This window comes from Podarcis tiliguerta (assembly GCF_965153285.1).
Source record: "Podarcis tiliguerta genome assembly, chromosome: 9".
Taxonomy (NCBI): domain Eukaryota; kingdom Metazoa; phylum Chordata; class Lepidosauria; order Squamata; family Lacertidae; genus Podarcis; species Podarcis tiliguerta.
Window position 1 is genome coordinate 47969716 of NC_139542.1, and position 20517 is coordinate 47990232.

Here is a 20517-nt window from a genome sequence, read left to right on the forward strand (position 1 = left end):
TATGTGAAAGAAGCAAACATGTGCTTAAAATACAGCTGATTGCCTCACACATTTAGTATGGCCTCGATGTTATATATGTTTAGAATGCATCCCATGCATCTAAAATAGTGTTACACAACACCCCATCTCCACCCAGTGCGAGAATCCAAGGGCTTACCCCGAGTTTCTGTTTCCTTTGGAACAAGGCACAGCAGAGACTGTGGTGCCATTACAATATATAGTTTACAATATATTACAATATATAGTTTATATACACCTATAAACTACAGTGAAACCTCTACCTGCAACCATAATCCGTTCCAGAGGTTGAAACAGGTTGCTGGGAGAGGCGCAGGTGGTGAGTGCTGCTTCTGCGCATGCACGACCGGCGGCAAACCCTCCGGTTACTTCCGGGTTTGCTGTGGACATTGGGTGAAATGGACGCAAGCGGAGACAGACGTAAGAAGAGGTTTGACTGTACTATAAACAGATTAGACCCCAGTGTTCTTCTTACAGTCCCCTTCTCAATATGCCTAATTTGACTTAATCAATTTTAATCTAGCATGTAAATTCTCAAAAATCTCAATTTTTTTGTACAATCTTTGTTTGCAGTAACCAAAATCATGTTATCAACATATACAAGCAGAAAAGTCATTTTCACATTTTATTGTTTTTCCTCATGAGACATCAGTTGAATTGGACCACATTTTTCAGTATGAATAGGTTGCAAAGGCTCTGTGGAACTTTTCTGGCTTTGCTTGGGGATAGAAGGTCTTGTTCTCTTCCTCAACAAACAACTTCCACATATTTCACTATTCAGGTCAACTTTGCTAGGTTTAATTTCCATTCTTCTCACCAAACCTTTCTTTGGCAGGTCTGCTATAATCCCAAAGCCTCTATGCCCAAGCCTTTTGTGCCACAGATGAACACAGGTTGCACTTGAATTCTTCTTTACCATATTTGCTCACTCTTGAACTGTTTCTAGCACAAAGACTCCATTATTTTCAAAAACCTTGTGAGCACAAAACTCCATCTTTGGTAACTGCACATTTGTTGTGATTTAAATTTACATTAAAGCCATGCTTGGTCAGGGCTGGCACCCTCAACAGACTGTGTGATTATTGAAATTGAAAGAGAGTCTGATGTGATGTAAGGAATATCTTGCTAATTGAAGTGAATCTTACAGAGTTAACCTTTAGAACCATAGGACCACTGGGGACTAACAAGGTGCTGTCTCCAATTACTTAAAGAAAATGTTAGAAAATGAGATATTGCTGCATTAATTATGTTTATTGTTTCCTGATAGAGGCAGAGTGTGGGCAGTAGGATTCATATGTCCTATATTCGATATCTTTTGCAATCCTATAGTGGTTTGCAAGCCTAGATTTTAAAGAGCTGAGGTTACAGTGCCCACTACATATAGGTATTCTGAAGACTATCCAGTCTTAGATTACAATGCCTCCCAGCTATTAATGTGGGTGGTTAATTAATAGAGTCGTCTGCGACTGGACCTAACGGTCAGGGGTCCCTTTACCTTTACCTTTATAGAGGTTCAGGCTCTGAAAAAGCTGCTTACAGCCTTCTGGATATAACCAAAGGTTCTGCCTGCAATTTATACAGCTGAGAAATAGTTTCAACAGTCCCCTCTTCATATCAAATTGGATAGTAGAGATATTTAAGAGAGGTTCCTTTTCACTGCTCTCTAGCTCTGAGAATCCTATTCTTTGAAATATGCAGGTTAATCTAGTGCAACATTTTGTTTCCAACTGTAGCATGCCAGATGTTCAATGTTGTCCAGGAAGTCCTCAAGCAAGTCATGACAGACACAGTTCTCTCTTTTTTCTTTGTCTCTGCAGGTAGTGAATATATAAAGCTGGCTTGTACCAGCTGCAACCACAGGTCCTTCTTGACCAGTGCTGTTTATTCTGACTGCCTGGCTGTGTCTTTCCAAGGTCTCATACTAAGTCCTTTCTCTGCCTTGCTATCTGAGATCCTTTTAACTAAAGATACTTGGAACTGAGTAGGGAGATTTCTGCAAAGCATGTGCAGAAGAAAGAGCAGCAGAACTTGAGGAGAGAGCAGAAGGACTTCAAAGGCTGTAGGGTTGCCATGGCAGCTGTCACTCCTGTGATTTCAATGGCAATGGGGTGAAAGGGATGGGAGCGCTAGGCTGGTGGAGTCATTACTGAAGAGCACATCCAGGTTCCCCTCTTGGAAAAGGTTGTGTGGTAGCTAAACATTCCTCTTCTCCCATTAGATTAAAGAATCTATGGCCTTTTACATGGGGGAGGGTTGTTTATGTTTGTTCCTGTGCTAGATATTTTTGTGTTTTTGTTGTGTAAACTGCCCTGTGATCTTCGGATGAAGGGTGGTTGTTATTATTATTATTATTATTATTATTATTATTATTTGCTTTAACTGTGTTCCAGCCTTCTTTGGCAATCCACAAAAGTCTTTCAGGGTTAATGTAAGATGCCTTCTTCTGACCAGGCGTTTTGATGACAGGATTTAACCATGGAATTATTTTAGTTGTGTGTTTAGATTGCATGTCCTATGCTTTTTTATGGATATTTTTAATTCGCTGCCCTGGGCTCCTTCGGAAGGAAGGGCAGGATAACAATCTGACAAACAGTAATAACAGAACCATAGAATCAAAAAGGGTTGGGAGTGAACTGAGGCTGGAATTTCTTAAGAGCCAACTGTCATCTAAAGATGGGCACTTTTCCTATGCTTCCTGGTCTCCCTCCAAACTCTTGAATTGTTGTTGGATTGCTGATGTTATGTGGGAGGTATTTGGTTTCTTGAGCTGGGAGAAATCACCAATTAGGGTCCTGACTTTGGTTGGGTGTGCTATGGGTGCTATGAGATCTGTTTCAGTGGGCTGTTTCCAGCCACACTCACTTTCAGTGATCACCAGGATCAGCTCGGAGACAGGAACTAGGGCAAGATCCTCTGTCAGTTACACTGTAGCCACCATCTCAGTTTCTAGGTAACTGTTGGGCTTCTGACATCTTTGACCTTTTATTAAGATTTTATTAATGATCGCTCTGTCACTACTCATCCCAGTATGGCTTCATGCTCAGGGCAGTTGGATTTGGGGCAGAAAACTGAACCTTAAACTCAGCTATAGAGTTGTTGGAAGGGATTTCACATATCCCTAAATTTCAAGTGAAACTGGATTTAAAGTTTCATGTGTGAGAAAGATTGTAAGGAAGAGAAGCAAGTGGCTGTTTCTGTTTACACTGTGCCTCTTTTACATATCCATTTTATTTGTATTAAGAACAAAAGGCCCTAGTAGCATTGGGTGGGTGGGAGTAGAACTTGATCACATTTGTCTGAGGAAATGGTTAATTATTCCATTATGCTGCCTTTTGGAATAATGTGCACACTAAAATGCAGCTAAGTATCTCCTAAAGGAGAAAGTAAAACCAAAACATACCAAACTTAGAATCCTCTGGGCTATGCTGATATAGGTGGTTTAGAGATGGAATAGTGATCTTTATCTCATGATTTTACATAATAAATTGATTTTATGACTTTGACCAAGCAGTTTGCCATTAAATACACTCATGGTAAAAGGTTTATTAATCTTTACCAAAATTGCGGCATGATGTTCTTACCAGCAAGGCTGTCTTAGAATCACTGTAGGAGAGGTGTGACCATTTCATCATTCATTACTATTTCAGATGGAGTCACTAGAGCACTGGTAGCTTTAAATGCCTAGAGTAGCCAGCTGATCAGGATTGAGTAGACACCCCTTTGTTCTAAATAGAGCATACTCTAACCTTTAAACCTTGTGACTGCTGTCTTGCCCTGCTTCCTGTGTCTGGGTGACAAACATTGGTTGGGATAATATTTGCCTTGGTTTCTCTTTACAGTGAAAAGTATAGTATATATTGTTATCATTTTCAGCTATGAACTACCAACTGTGCTAAATTATTTGTGGCAACACTTTAATATAGGATCCTATCCAGCAGCAAACACAATATATAATACATTTAAAGCAAATACCTTTGTAGGAAGAATCCTATAGAAAGCTATCTAGTGGTTGACTGACAAAAATGTTTTGGATCTGGGTATGTTGAACAAACCGTGTGAGATTTGCATGCTCCTTTCTTACACAAAAATGTTCTGAACCACTCGATTCCTCTTGGCTTCAAAGCATAACATATGGTCCCTTAGCCCTGGACACAATTTGAATGGGTCATAGAATGAGCAATAATACATATTTTCGATACATTCCAGTTTTAAACTTCTGAGGTTTAGCCAACATCTATTGAGAAAGATAGAAAATGTTAGCCTATTTTTCATTGGATTTTGATGATGCATCTTATTTAAATTCTCTGGGATCATGCTGTGAAAAATGGTGTCAGTGCAGTGGCAGAGAAGCAGTTGGACCCTAAGCAATGCTCAGTGAAGTGAGATAAGACTTTCTCACCTTTCCTCCCATCTGAAATCCCTGTGCCGTCAAAAAGCTTCTCCTGAGGATCAGGGGACCATCTTGAACACGGTGGGTTGTTGTATGGGGAAGCTTGTGGGAAGGGGTGAATTGCCCAAAATCTGTTAGGCACCTTCTGTTGGTTCCTCCAACTCTCAGGTATGGTTTTTCAGGAGCCAAAGGAGCTGTAGTGGGGAGGAGATGATGGAAGGTCCTCTTCTGCCCACTTGCCTTCATGAATGGTTTTTAGGGATCAAACAGAGGAAACCAAGGCATGAAAGAATACATGAAAATATTTCCCCGCCAATACATGCACCACACCCCCCGAACTTCTACATCAAAAAAATTAAACCCCACGAACATGCCAGACAATATCATATATGGTAGCTGATTAGATACATTGGCCTTTATTCTATTTAAACTATTATTAATAATTCTCAATGTTAATAATACTGTTATTTGTTACTTATGCAAGTTGTTTTTTTAAAAAAGTATCTCTCCTTCAATAGCCTTTTTTTAAAAAAAAATTCAAATTTAAACCTCTGAGCATACATTTTCTGAGCTATTTAATTGTGTTCCTAAATGAAATACAAGCAAGAGATAATGGTGTATTAAGATTAGACATATTTATATAACTTTAAGGCTATTAAGGCTGTTTAATCCTTATGAGTGACATCAATATGGACCTAATTAGCACAGTTTGCAGCCACTTCATAATTCAAAAGAATGTGATCATTCAGCTGGAAGCACGTTTGACAGAAACTCCATAGTCATGAAGGTAAAAGCTTGCAAAATCACCCACTAGGATGGAGAAGCTGTCATTCTTCCATCAGTGCTGTTGAATACTAATGTCAAGGTCAGACTAGGGTAATTTTAGGCTGCCAAAATATTGCTAGATCCAATACAGTAGTAAATGATAAAGAAAGTAAACTTTGATAAACTTTGATATGGTAAGCTATAAAGTTTGTTACACTGGGGTTTACAGTGTACTATACCTAGACAGAAAGAAAAGGCAAAAAAAAAAATTTCATAGTATGCCTCCTTAGATTATTTACGAACGCATACTTTTAAATGCTTATATGAAACATTATGCAACCAAGCAGATAGTTAACTCCTGTTGCCATGACTGTACTATAAAATATTGACTGTATTGTGGAAATTTAAAACATGCTGGTTACTTATTAGTTTAAAATAGGCAGTCTTTAAAACAACAATTGCAAACAATGTTCAAAGTATACATAATTCTTTTAAAATTACTTTCCTTAACACAATCTTATATCCCAGATTCACAGACTTTCCACACAATCTTATATCCCAGATTCACAGACTTTCCACATAAGCACTCTTTCACTTCACCTCCAGGAACATGTTTGTTTTGTTTTATAAAACCATTTATCTTGCTTTTGATTCCCAAAAGCAACCTCAAGGCAAGCTTTCATAATAGTCAATCATGAAGAAAATATAATCAAACAACGAAGTGTATACAAATATTCTAGCTATGTGGACAGGGCTGATCATGTGTGTCTTTCCAAACCAACCAAAACTGTTCTGGGAGGTAGAGTGATAATCAGATTGGAATGACTGGCGCAATCAACTCTGCCAACAGACTACCAGTATTCACACACACTTTCCTAGTTGCATGTAATTGCACCATAAAAAAAGGTATCCCACTGCTGCTGTGTATGTGGAAGGAAAAAAGTTAGTTTGACACGAAGTTAGAATTAAGACTCCTCATTATGGAGAAGTGACAATTTCCCATGTTGGGCAAAAAAATTCCTGCACTGCAGGGGGTTGGATTAGATGATCCTCATGGTCCCTCCCAACTCTACAATTCTATGACAAAATATTTTGCACCCCAGAACTCACATTATGTTAATATTATAATCCTGGCTAAAGTGCAAAGCTGGCATGCAAACTCTTACATGCAAGAAGGCAAAATATTACATTTCTAGAAGTATGACATTAGATTTTTGGCAGATTTGTACTGTTCCACATTTTGACTCAGACCTTATCCAGTTTAGATTTAACCTTTTCCTAGCAGCACAGAAGAAAAAGTCCTTGTGTATTTTATGTTATTTTGATTATGAAGAATTGGTACACTAATTTGGATCCATCAGCATGGCATGGGAAATGTTCCATTAATAGTTAAGGATTTTGTAATAAAAAAAATCAATATATGTTTCAATTTTCATCTAAAGCTGAGATTTTAAAGAGAGAAAAGCCAGCTTCCACTGATATTTTATACACTTTAAATCCTGGAGATGGCTTTTTTGGAGCCATCTGCCCACCCCCACCCCACTTCCATAAAATGCTTCCTCAGTTTTTGATTGATTTTACATTGCATGAATATGTCAATGAGGAGTTGCAAAGAATACCTCAGTAGGATTGCTTTTCATATTCACATACAGCTTTGAAAGATGTCTAAAATGACATGTTTGCAGTAAAATATACATGGCCGGGTGAACTTTCCTGGTCCTATCTTGCGCCTCAGTAATTCTAAAACAGAATCTGAAGTCTTTGTTCTGATAAACTAGACGTTTTTTAAAAAATATATATTTAAATGAAATATTCAGAGATTCCATACACACACAGCAATGTATTCTTTCTCTTCTGGCCCATGGTTAACTTTCATTCATATTAATGTGAGTTAGAAATGTGCCTTAGGCAAAGACCTCTATTATTCTCATAACCTTTCTATTTAATATTTGTTTGGCTGAATTCATGTTACTTAGCAGACTAGAAATTGTAAATGTGTAGGATCCTTTGCATATTCATACTACTGGCGAGTGCTGCATCAAGCTTGTTGTTGGGGTATAGTCTTTGCTTTAGCAATGCTAAGTACCCCATGTTTATGCTGTGTCTGTATATATTCTCTTTAGTTACTAAGAAGGTCTTCCCCAAGCATATACTTGCCAGCTATGTTGTACTGCAGCTCCAATTATCCTTGCTTATTGACCATGCCAGTGGAAGCTGAAAGAAGTAGTAGTCCAAAACTTGGAGGGGACTTCTGGGGAAGTGAATCATTCTGCAAGCGAGTTCAGAAGCATCAGATTCAGTTGGTCCACTGCAATAATCATATTCTTCCAGCTGGTAGAAGCTAGCAAAGTGCCCACAGCCTGGTGATAAAGGAAGGGGCTCTTTTACTTCCATCTGAAGCACATGGATATATAAGCCACTTTCTTCAGCCAGCACAGGGAAGAAGTGACAGTGGAAGGAAATGAAAGAGATATAGTGGGCAGGTGTAAAATGAGTTTGAAGGGATCTAGTCTAACTCTCTGCTTGGTACAGGAAATTCAGATCTAGATAGCCCCAACATGGCGGTTGAGCCTCTGCTTCAAAACCTTCCACTGGAGAGAACCCACCACCGCATTACGTTATTGGTTCCATTACCAAACTATTCTTACCATCAAGATGTTTCTCCCAATGTTTAGTCAATATTCAACTGGCTAGTAAGTCTGCATGCTTTGTTGAGGCTTCCCCTTTTTCCAAGATAAATATGTTTCTTGCTTAGGCAAGAGAGAGCAAGCTGTGGAGGCAGGATGCAATCCCTAATTTGAATCAGGACATGTTGCAAGGGGACAGAACCTGACTCAATTTGGCACCACCCTATTCAAAATGAGCAGGTTAGCAATTGAAGGCACAGCAAAGATAGTAGTAGTAAGGTGATTCTGTGGCAGAGGCCACCAGGAAACCAACCTCCCCAGACAACAACAACAACAACAACAACAACAACAACAAAAAGCAAGCCAGCACTAGAACATTTAATTCCTGCCTTTGAACAGCATTTGGTGGTAACATTCAGCAAGTGAACAAGATGCCAGGTTTAGTATATAATGCAGTTTTGAATCCTGACAATTAATAGTTCACACAAGTGGAATTAACTGAAAGAGCTGTATGTAAGTTGGCCAAAAACAAATACATCAGGAATACCGTGTGTGTGTGTGTGTGTGTGTGTGTGTAACAGAGTTAAAAACATATCTATAAACAACCACTTGGTTGATAAAGTCGTAGTCTAAAATATTAGAAAATTAACCATATGTTGATAACACATATCCTTTGATTTCTTCTCTACGCTAATGTCCTAGGATATAGCACTCTTGTATTCTGTAAAGAAGGGGAAAGGAACCTATGGTCATCCATATGTTCTTGGACACCAACTCTCATGAGCCCCAGCCAGTGTGGTCAGTGCTCAGGGATGATGAGAGTCGGGGGTCTAGCAAAATCTGGAGGGTCACAGATTCCCCATTCCTACTTTAAAGTGATGGTGTAAAAGCAATGCAGATAATGTGGCATTCAGCTGTAACCTTTTATGGTGGCTGTGGAAGTGGAAGTGTCTTTTTGACATCACTGATCCCCAGATTCATTCATTCTGAGTGGATACAATTATTTTTAAAACAAGTTGCCTGCTGCCGTTTATGGCTTATCATTCTTCCTTAAATCATAATGACTGAGGAATTTAAACCTATAAATATTGAGTAAACCTCCAGGTACTTTTAGTGACAGATATTGTTTTGGAAAGGCAAGTTTTCCTATCAGTAATGCATAGAAGCCTCTTATTTCACAGTAATTGTTGAAACGTGTGCAATTTGTGTGCATTTATTTTTCTAAGTGTTTAAACAAGTTGGTGTAAATGATATCCTGGGACCTTAATGCATGTGGATTATAAAGGATTTAATGCATCATGCTCCTTTGGAGTGTTCTTAAGATGTATCAATGTCGTTTACTACTCTATGCTTAATTACAATGCTAAGAGTGTGCCATACAATAGGGCGATTTAATAACAACGTAACACATTAGATGGCAGTTTCTTGTTGGAAGTGAAATCCTGCATTTCTGAACTCTCCACATTTACAGCACCTTAACCATTATGAACAGCTACACATTATTCATAGCAATTAAGTATCCACACTTCCTTCCTTACATGTGGTTTTATATGCATATATACTTTTGCATATTGAGGTTTATAATGTATATATGCTGTCAATACACTTCTTCCAGAATGTCGGCGGATCTTTCTCAAGCTTGCCTATCATATTTTTATGTACATTGGCAAATCCAAGTTCCTTGGAAAGGATGTAAAAGTAGAAGGCTGTTCTGCTGTTAAAGCTACTTGTGGTTCAAGTTTAAAGTTTTCAATAATTTATTCCCCATCAAGTCTTGTCTAAGTCTAAATTGGTAAAAATATTATAGCATAGATGAATGCCTGACCTTTTCCCATGGTACACTTGATAGCAGTTGTTTATATGGAGAGTAAAATCCTGATCAATCTGACACTTACTACAGACTTCCTGCTGCTTAGAAATGTGTACTGTAATAGCATTTGTATGTTTTCTTTCCTCCCCTAAGGTTTCAGATTCCTGCTTCACAAGAGCACAGCAAATTAGAAGAAGCAGCCTAGTCACTATAAGAGAAATGAAGTGATTTGACAATTTGTACGCTGTTTTAACCTGAATCCTATGTATCCACAATTAGTTGCATTGGTTGGAAGCAATCATGTATGTGTTTGTATCTCTCCGTTTGTGGTTATTTCACAGTTCTTAACACAACTGTATACAATTAAATAAGCTTGACCTTTCCCCTCTCACCAACAAGGCCACAGATGCCGAAGAACTATGTTCTTAGGCTGCTTGAATTCCAAGATTAAAAATTGATCAGATTGTGTAGGGCAGAATTGGTTGAATTCAAGCATACAATATAATTGGGAGGAAATGGTTACCTATTTAGTAGGCCATGCCTAGTAACATAACTCTCTCTAAAATCATTTCACTCCTTAGAATGTTCTTTGCGGCTAGAGGGTGAAAGATAATCAATTCCCCCAAATGGGAAAACATTAAAAATAAAATAAGAGGTTTTGAGTTTAGAGATAATAGAAAAACTCAGATTTTCATGCTTCGAGACTTAGCCTTGCAGATAGGCAGCCAAAGGGGATTAACATAGGGAGAAGAGCCAGTTCCGAGTCAATTAAGTGATTTCTTTTCTATGCCAAATATACAAAAAGCACAAGAAATTATTTTAGGAGATAGGGAAGGTGAGTCTGTGTTACTGATTTGTGTTTTATATTTTACCTGGTATTGGAAGGCGAAACCAGAGGTGGACAATCCACTGTGCAGCTCACAGTCTTCCTGAATGTGACCTCTGCTCCCCTCCAAGCATAACACATTCCTTGCTGGTGGATAGATAGAAAGAGATGGGCTATGAACAGTTTTGTCACTCTAAGCCCCGCACTGCACCTTTTTTCTTTTTCTTTCCGAAGAATGCCATTTTTCAGACAGAAGGCACTGAGTGTGGTGGCTGGAGTGGAGAGAGATGTCTGTGACCAACTTCTTGGTCTTTCAGAAGCCTGCCCAAGAAGAGAGAGAACAGCCATTTGAGAACAAGCCTTCCCCTTTTCTGGAACTTAGGGGGCCATCACTTCTTGCCTGAGCAGAGAAAGAAAAGTCTTAGAAAACACCCAGATTCTTAAGAGTAATGCTGACTGGGTAGTAATATTTAGGGCAGGGAGGACAGATCATGCTGGTCCATGTCAATTTCTCATATGCTCATCCCTAAATCCATACTGTCCTGTTATCACATGTACCAGCATTTTATTTTTTAAAAAGTTCCAGCCATATTCTAGATTCAGGTAGGTAGCCATGTTGGTCTGACACAGTTGAAATATATATAAAAATTAAAAAATTGTCCAGTAGCACCCTAGAGACCAAATAAGTTTGTTCTTGGTATAAGCTTTCGTGTGCATGCACACTTCTTCAGATACCTCTGGCATGCACACGAAAGCTTATACCAAGAACAAACTTGGTTGGTCTCTAGGGTGCTACTGGACAATTTTTAAATTTATTTTTATATATACAGCCGTATTCCGTCACCGAATACATCTGAAATGTTTTTTATCATACATTGTTTTGGGAATTTTGTATATTTTTTAGCCAAAAGCTATTTTGCTAAATTTAGAGAAGTGAGAAATCTGAAGGATAATCACATGTTTATTTGCATGTTAGAACTAGTCATTGTGGATCAGGTCCCCTTACATTCACAGAAATCAAATTTCTTGAGTATTCCTAGCCCACTGCCAGCTTGTTTACAAAGGAATGTAGACCCCGAGGGGGGAAACCATTGCCCACTCCTGAAATACCCATAAAAATATAATTATGACACCTTCTGTTGCCCTTCCTTTCAAAGAAAGGTACATACTATCATCTATATTTAGAAAGAAGGAAATGAAGGCTTTTTACATGTGTGTGTGTGTGTGTGTGTGTATGTAACATGTAATAATAATAATAATCAATAATCAATAATATCTTATTTATATGCCACCCATCTGACTGGGTTGTCCCAGACACTCTGGGCAGCTTCCAACAAAAAACAGTAAAAAACAAAAACACAACATCATACACTAAAAACTTCCCTGAGCAGGGCTGCTTTCAGATGCCTTCTTTTAAAAATTACATAGCTGTTTGTCTGTGGGCTTTTTGAAGCAGAATCTCTCCATCCACTTAACCAGGTCACACATACTTCATGCAAGCGTGAGGACCCTCAGGTACAGGAGAAGAATACAGAGCTGCTGGTCTCTCTGATCTCTCTACTCTCCCCCCACCCAAGATCAAGGACTCCCCAAATGTTTTTGGTTGGCTGGAATGTATCCTTGAACTCTGGTAATGCCTCTTGCCTGCCCAGATGGAGGATAAAGAAGAGTGTGTGAATAGAAACTAGCCTACTATGCTGAGGTAAAATTTAAATTTGTTGCTCCACCTACTTTTGCTTTTGGCCCCGCCTACTACTCTGGCATGTGACCTTTGGAAGGTTGCTCAGAAGGGGATGCGGCCTTCAAGCTGAAAATATTTTCCACTCCTGAGGTAAATGTATCAAATAACACTATTATATATAAACCAATACAGAAAAGGTTACAAAAGAGCCCTGAGGTAAATGGTTGTCGGCCATTAAATAAATGTTTTGAAGCGTTGTCATCTTTGTGGCAAAGCTTTTAGAATTGGAATTTAACCCCGTCCTGACTGAACAATTTTTTGTCAGGAGACGTTCTTTTCTCACTCCTGTTTAACCAAAGTTTTGTTACAACCCAGGTTTCCATGATAACCTTTGAGTGCCTCTGTTTTGGCATTTTGCAGGCTTGTATTCTGAGTCTGAGACTCCTGGGAAGAAAATTTAACTGGGATGCTCAAGCAGAGTTTTTCTGTGAGAAGCACCGCAACAGAAATTCCTCTCAGACTTGCTTATTGTTGCAGAGAGAGCCTTTGTAATTACCAAGGGATTAGGGCAGAATATGAGAAGTCCTGGAAGAAAGCAGCTTTCTTGCAGATCAGGAATGTGTGCTGCACAAACTCGGAAGCCATCAGCCGGGTTAGTGAGGCAGAAGTGTATTAAAATGCTAAGAGTTCAAGGAGGAGGTCCTAGTGAAAACTCCTAATTAAAGAAATAAAAAAGAAGGTTTCTAAAGAGTGCCAGAGATTATGTCATTTGATTTCTCCAGGAAGAAAAGGGGTCTTTTGAGGATTGCAAATGAGATGACAGTGCTGCGCCAATACAATGGACTTATCCCCTTTCCACAATAAAAGTAATGAAAACTGGGCTTAATGGTACATAAATAAAAATAATTAAATAGAAGATAGTGGTAGTGGTACATTACCTGAATTAATATACAAGATTAAGAGGTCAATAACCCAGAAACAACTTACTTTCTTGATCTTTTATATAAATTAATCCACCCTTTTAGGCATCAATATGATCTTACACCACACTGAGTTACAACAGTGCTGTATCATTTTATTAAGGGCATAAACAAAAATATTTTTAATTAAAGAAATTGGTGACAAAACATTAGCCAGTGTCTAGATTTGTGGCATACCTCTTCAGAATAGGAATGGGGAAGAATTTTGGTTCAATCCACAACTTGGAGTGAACCCCCTCCCCAATCTACATCTGGCAGATCATGCTCTGATCAAAGAACAGACAAGTGGATTAGATTGCATGTATATGCACTGTTCCAAAGCATGGTTTGTTCCAATTTACATTAGTACAAGGTGGCCTGAGAACTTATCTGTTTGTTTGTTTTTTAAAGGAAGGCATTTTCAGCTACTTTGAGATACAACCGGTACTAGCCTGTATGGAAAAATATATGGACCCCCCCCCCCCCCAAAGCTACATGCCATCATTTTCTCCATACCATCATCCAGGTAGGGATGTAAGAAGACATCATTTCTGTTCCAACCTGTGTTGTTCACATGCATTGCTGTTTTCATTCTGCCGCAGTTCAGCTTCCAACAAAAACTGCATTATTTGTCTCACTGTGACCTGTTACGGAATTTTCCATAATAAATTGCATTCTTCAACACCATTTATTTCAACGCAAAGGAAACACAATGCAAATTGTGGTGAGGTGGAGAGATCAATTATATATTGCTTTTACTCTGAAACAACAGTGAATATTGGACATATATCCTGGATTGATAACAGTTTTTTAAAAATAAATAAATAACCAGGGAAACCCTCATAAGTTCTCCAAAAACAATTTAAATTTGTTAAAAGCATGCAGACTTTTAAGGATATTTTCTTTTAAAAAATCCACGTGAACCAGGGTTGGATTTGATGATCTACTCATGTGCAGGGAACACAGACTGGATTAGGACTCTTTTATCCATTCCTACTTCAGAGTCTTTAGAGGTAGAGAGTCACAGTAAAGTTGTTTTGTGGCAGAGTGCAAATGTATATGAAGAATAATAATATTAGGAAAATATAATCCTATTCTGAACACACACAAATACACAAGAGTATATTTCATGTTTCAAGTGGAAACTGGTTATGTTAAATAAGTCAGAAAAGTATAACATTTCACATCTGAGCTCTATTCTGAAATGGATTGCTGGTTTTTATGTGTCTGAACCTGTCTTGGAGACATTTTCAAAATACTTATTCCAAATAGATTTTTACGCAAGCTGATTCTATAGATAGCCGATATGAATATTATTCAACCTGACTACAATGTCATAACACTGTTTATTATTTGAAGATGCAAACATAAGCTTACAGGGAAGTAACTCCCATTGAAATAAATGAGAGTCACTTATGAGTAAACATGTTTAGGATTGCAGGACAATACTGTTTACTTTGACTAGAAACAGATGTTATAGAGAACGCATGGCAGCTGCAGAAAACTACAGCTCAGCCTAATGCTTATCTGGTGCTCAGTAACATTTCTTTTAATACAGTGGTACCTCAGGTTAAGTACTTAATTTGTTCCAAAGGTCCATTCTTAACCTGAAACTGTTCCTAACCTGAAGCACCATTTTAGCTAATGGGGCCTTCCGCTGCTGCCGCGCCGCCAGAGTATGATTTCTATTCTTATCCTGAAGCAAAGTTCTTAACCCGAGGTACTATTTCTGGGTTAGCGGAGTCTGTAACCTGAAGCGTTTGTAACCTGAAGCGTATGTAACCCGAGGTACCACTGTAATACAAAGCATATGATGTGATGTCATTGTACTCTGAGGTTCTCTGTCTTTTCAAGCAATAGCTAACAAAGTGCAGCACAATGGGAAAGCAAAGACTGCAATGTTGTCAAATCTAGGCAAAGGATGACGTTTTGGTGATGCTTGAATCTGGGATGAACCCATGGTTTCCCATGGGGGTGTTCCAGTTTGAACAAACAGAAGCCTGATCTTCTAAGATAAAGCTGCCATTGGATACAACCCTTTGTAATTATGAAATGATGTTGTATTGATATGTATCGTTATTCCTAATACTTTTGTTAATAAGATCAAATGTGAAGTCAGGCAAGGGGCACCAGGATATTGCTGGACTATGGTTTCCATCATCTCTGCCCCCCACCCATGCAGGGGTTGATGGGATTTGGAGTCCAAAACATGGCAGGCACAGTTCCCACCCCTGTTTTAAATTATGAAAGAAATCTGCCATAAGACTTTTCCTGCTCTAGATCAATTCTACTCATTTCCCCCACACTTTAATATGTTTCTCCCCCACAATTGCCTTGCATAACACTTTTCTTTTTAGCTATCTTAAATTGCCTGTCTTATTGAAGAAAGGAATGCATGCATACAGCCACACTTTGCAAAAACAAATATGTTGTTATTGCAGTCAGCTAGACCACATAATGTATATCATATTAAGTACTAACTTAATTTTTAGGCATGAGTGTCCTGTACAATTTGTAGCACTGAATTCCTTGAGGAAACTCACAGCCCAGCTGCACATGGATGGATACTATTTGTTTTAAAAGATTTATCCCTTGCCTTTGCATCAATTAATGTTCAAGATGGCTTACATATAAATAACGTTAAAATAATACAAAAATAGATGTATTAAAACTTTACCAAACAGCCCAGTAGGGAGCAGCTAAAACAATAAAACAATTTCCCTTGTGATCAAAAGTTTGAGAAAACAAACAGAATTAACCTATTAATTAATTTGTTCAGACAGAACTCAGATAAGTAATGAACCCTAGAGCCGATGCCACATACCAGAAGTTGCTTTATCGAGACAGTATTTCTCACTGTACTATTGTCAGTTTTATACACACAGACCAATTAAATGAGCAAGTCAATATATATTCTGGATGTACGTTTAGCAGAAATATATACTTTTCGTTTGGTTTATGTTGCATGTTAGTGGCACTCCTATATTGCACTTAGTACTTATGAAATAGAATTAACTCTTGTCTGATTCAAGCTACCTGTCTCTTGCATTAAATCATAACTTGCAGAGTGTCAGCAAAAGGCCACCTCTTGACAAAAAGGTCATTTCAGTAACAGTACTAGGTGTTTGAAACACTTCTTTTGACACCAGAGTGCGTTAATTGTTCATGGAACCCTTCCCCTTTCAGTGTTGCTTTAAGGCATTCTGGCTCAGCTTAAAGTCAGTCAAGCAAAATTGGAGCATCTGGTTGCCGTGTCAAAATAGCATAGGCAACTTCAGTGTAGCACCCTAGTGGATAATCTCAACTCAGAATACAAACAATATATTAGTGATTGCCAGGAGGCTACAGTTCCTATTCCTTTGAAATAAGTTGGAAAAATTTTTGCACACAAACACACAAATGTAAATTAAGCTTATCATTTTCTCTGCCCTATTCTGGCACTTCCTGTTTTAAATAGTTGACCATTGCTTGGAAATTCATTTCATTTAACTCATTTTCAACATATGAGTTAATTGTTTCGCCATTTATATCTCTTTAATATGTAATTTAAACATACACTTTAAATTATATGATGGGAGCATGAAAATGAGTGTCACTTAGAACCCATGCATCACTTTAAAAAGAAAAAGAAAAAGTTGTGTGGTGGTTTAGTACTAGTTAAAGTTATTAATATTACAAGTGACTGAAACTGGTGGTAATTTCTGTGGCTGCTTTGCTATACAGTATTATATCAATTGCTTAAAGATTGTCCACAAAACCTCACTCTGGCTTAATGGTTTACAGTAAGTAATAGGTGATCCTGTACAAATTCATATTGTGTTTATTGTGTTCATTTGTATGTTAATGGCTTTTAGGGTACAATTCTGCAAAATGAAATGATTAAATACATGCCACTTACTTCTTAGAGAGAATAATTCAAATTCTATTACTATTTGTCCTGAAATGGATGCAAAATAATACTGTCAGAGAAGCACATATGACATCTGACAGTAGATCCAGACCTAACCCCCAGGGCAGATTACTCCTGCCCCAGGCAGGAATAGTCTATGCATAGCACCAGGTCAGCAGGTCAGGCAGTATAAATGCTTAAAGATTCTAAGCTTATACCACCTCATATCTGTCCCTGCCTCAAAGTGCTACCTCCTGTGGTTCTGACACAAGTGACCTCCTGAGTGTATGCCTGTGCTGTGGAAGTTAGAGGAAAGATTTTTCCCCTCTGACTATGCACATAGGATATGATTTTTAAAGGAAGTTGCCATGGCCTGGATCTTAAATCAATGAGAATACTTTTCAGTCAGTGAGAAAAGAGTTAAGCATATGATGGATGTCTGAAAATTCATTTCATAGCACCAGAGGATGCAGTCCTGACTTAGTATTTATTAATTAGCAGAATTTGGCTTTGCTGGGTTTCATTCTCACCCCACCCCCAGGAAGATGTTGCTTCAGCAGTGATTTAGAGGAGACTCTGCTTTGTGGCTCTCAGCCAGCACCCAATGTCAGCAAGTGCTTACATTTGCTTCCACGCTCCATTCTTGCACTCCTGTGCAGGTAGCCAGGCTCTCTACCATCAGCCCTGAAGTCTATACCTGATTCACCATCGCCTTTGCCACTACTTTGTATCTGCATTAGTTTATGTTACGGTTACCAGATGTCCCCGTTCCCGGGGACAGCCCCCGGATTTACCAATCTGTCCCCAGACAAAATTCATCTCCAGAATGTCCTCGGATTTAAAGTAATGTCCCTGGATTAATCATATGCCTGGGCACTTCCAGACCCTCCCCAGAGCCAGAAGCAATCATCCACTATAGCTCCAGAGAGGGTCTCCTCAGGAGAGGGAAGTGCAGCTGGGCTTTGCTGCAACTCTCCCACCTATCAGCTGACATTCAAAAAGAAACCTCCCTCTCTGTCAGCTCTGCAAACAGCCCTGCTCCTCCTGCTTGCTTGCTTGAGCCAGAGAGGCAAGGCTGCTCTTTGGACCTGCGGAGCTGAGGTGTAGGGAATAAGCCTCCCTGCATGACATCTCTGCAAGCTACCCTGTCTCTCCTGCTTGCTCATGAGGAAGAAGGAGACCTTTTCATGCCTTTAAAGCCCCCTTTGCTGCATTCTGCCTGCTTGTGAGCTGAGCTACCAAGCTGGCAGGATGCTGCCTTGAGCTTTCCCTTCGCTCTCCCAGACAGAAGCTGTTGCTTCAAAGTTAAGGGGGGGGGGGAATTGTCTTGCCTCATTTGCTCCATTCTGCATGTTTGTGAGCTATATTGGACTGCCTTCCCTCCCTCCCTCCTCTCTGTGTTATTGTCTGTCTCCCCATTTTTTCTCCTTACCCATAAAACTCTTCCAAATTCTCGCTTTGTCTTTTCACACATTTGGTTCCCCAACCCTATACATCATTATGTGCTGCTACACTAACAAAAAATAAAAGGGGAGGAATGTTTTATGTTTATTTTGGAGCTGTTTATGTTGGTTCCCCCTAAAGAGCTTTCCTGTTCCCTTCTTATTAAAGAATGAACCTTAAAAAAATTAAAACGAACCTTTAAAAAAATTAAAAGAGGCTACCTCTGCTTGCTTGCATCCCTCCCCTTCCCTTTGATAAAAAGGGAGAGATTGGGGCTGGGGGGGGTATCTTCTGTGTCACAATAGGTGTAAATGGAGCAGGGAAGCCTTATGTTCTTTTAAATTGTGGCTGCTCTTGTTGAGGTACCTCCATTGCAGGGGGTTGGCCTAGATGCCCCTCAGAGGTCCTTTCCAAATCTGTGACTCTGTGGTCATCCCACAGTCATATTCTCAAACTCGGCTGATGCCTGTGCAGGAGACACCCACAGGTGGGCAGGGCAGCAGCAGAAGGAAGGGGTATCTGCTAACGCTTACTCCTGAGTAAGTCTGTAAGGGATCGCAGTGCAAGGTGGGAGAGGGAGGGAGTGGAAACATGGCTAGTGCTCCAAGAAAGCAGGCTGGGACCCAGAGGAAGGCCAAGCAACAGGGGTGACCACAGAAGAGAAGATATTACTTCTTAATTTTTTAAAATAACTTTACACACACACACACACACATTTATATAAAGTATGCCCGGATTCATTGAAAAAATCTGGTAACCTTAGTTTATGTAGGCTAAACAAAATATGTGGAAAAGGCTTTATTTTGTGCAGAATTCAAACACAGGCTGTTTAATTGTGGGAAATGGCTCTTCCACGAGCAGTAGTCAGCTACCACAGGAGGAAGATCTTTGAATTTCAGCCTAATAAATACACAGATTTTGTCTTTAATCTGCTAGTTATGTGTTTTCATATTGGGTAATCACTTATGTGTTTTTCTCAAAACATTTTCCTTATGTATAAAATGAGGCAAATGACAGCTGGGTTGTCTGGAAATTATTTTATGCTTAGACTTGAAAATACATGCCAAAGATTATTGTGTAAATAAATACATTTCATTATTACCACTAAAAAGCACGGATCTCTGGGGTAGAACATGGCAACTTTTTAATTGCCCACAGCAGGACCACACAAGAGCTCAGGACAGCATGTGAGAGTAGATATTAATGCAACTGAAATTACCAGGAGAACTTGGTGTATTTTCGAGAGCCATATGATCATTGCTCCCGAGAGTCATTAGGAAAATTCAGTGAGTTAAATAGCTCCCTTTTGTAATGTAATTGGACTAGGGATTTTCTCATCTGAAAAGCTGGAGCAGCAAAGGTACCATGTATGAGTTAATGCTTTTATGTGTTAAAGTGTTAAGTGTTGTGAAGTATGTCTCTGACATATATAGTCAAGATAGACTGAGTATGGAATAACATTATGACATTAATACACTAGTAATCCATACTCTTTCTGAGACAGAGGTGGAGTGTGTTGCAGTTTATGCCCATGAATGGAACGTTGGCACCCATCTGCCATTCTTTCTACCTGCTGAAAAGTAACTTTTAATGAACTGGACATAAGAAAAATTGCCCAGACCAATGGAATAATACTGGGTTTAGGAAATTGAAGATGGCAGATTACCGCAGATTAATGTCCTCTCAGTACATTAATTATACCACAAAATATCATTTACTAATAGTGAATTTTGTGATTAGCACATGATTACCCTACATGCTTACCAAAAGGCAATAGCTCACGATTATGATCAGGATGTAATCTGTGTGTGTGTGTGTGTGTGTGTGTGTGCGCAAAACTTAAAAGTCAGCTTGGAAGAAAGAGAACACAATTGCCAGGATGAGAAGAGTGTTTCTGTTCTCCTTATCTCCCCATTTTCCTTTCTTCCAGGCCATACTTGATTGTAAGGTTTCTGGGTTCAAACATACCTGGGAATTACAGAAATTTAAATGGAAGCCCTGCCCCTCTCCCAGTGAGTGGCTGCTAGCTTCAACTAGGAACTAACTAAACAGGAAAAAGTGACCGGTCCAACACGGGGGGTGGGGTGGGGTGGTACGGACTACTTTCTG

General features: G+C 39.1%; 1 protein-coding gene and 1 long non-coding RNA gene across 4 annotated transcripts in view; one reads left to right on the forward strand and one right to left on the reverse strand.

Annotated features, from left to right (window-relative positions):
• Positions 1 to 20517, forward strand: part of TENM3 (teneurin transmembrane protein 3) — a 1235569-nt gene that overhangs the window by 325397 nt on the left and 889655 nt on the right. The window lies entirely within an intron of this gene.
• LOC310685420 lies at positions 3916 to 11996 on the reverse strand. 3 transcript variants are annotated; one of them, XR_014515227.1, is made up of 4 exons: positions 11927 to 11996; positions 10483 to 10757; positions 7331 to 7442; positions 3916 to 4648 (listed from the first exon to the last, which is right to left on the reverse strand). It is a non-coding gene; the product is annotated as an uncharacterized lncRNA (long non-coding RNA). The 3 variants fall into 3 exon arrangements; XR_014515228.1 differs by having other exon boundaries at positions 10483 to 10583; positions 11807 to 11946; XR_014515229.1 differs by lacking the exon at positions 11927 to 11996 and adding an exon at positions 11807 to 11906.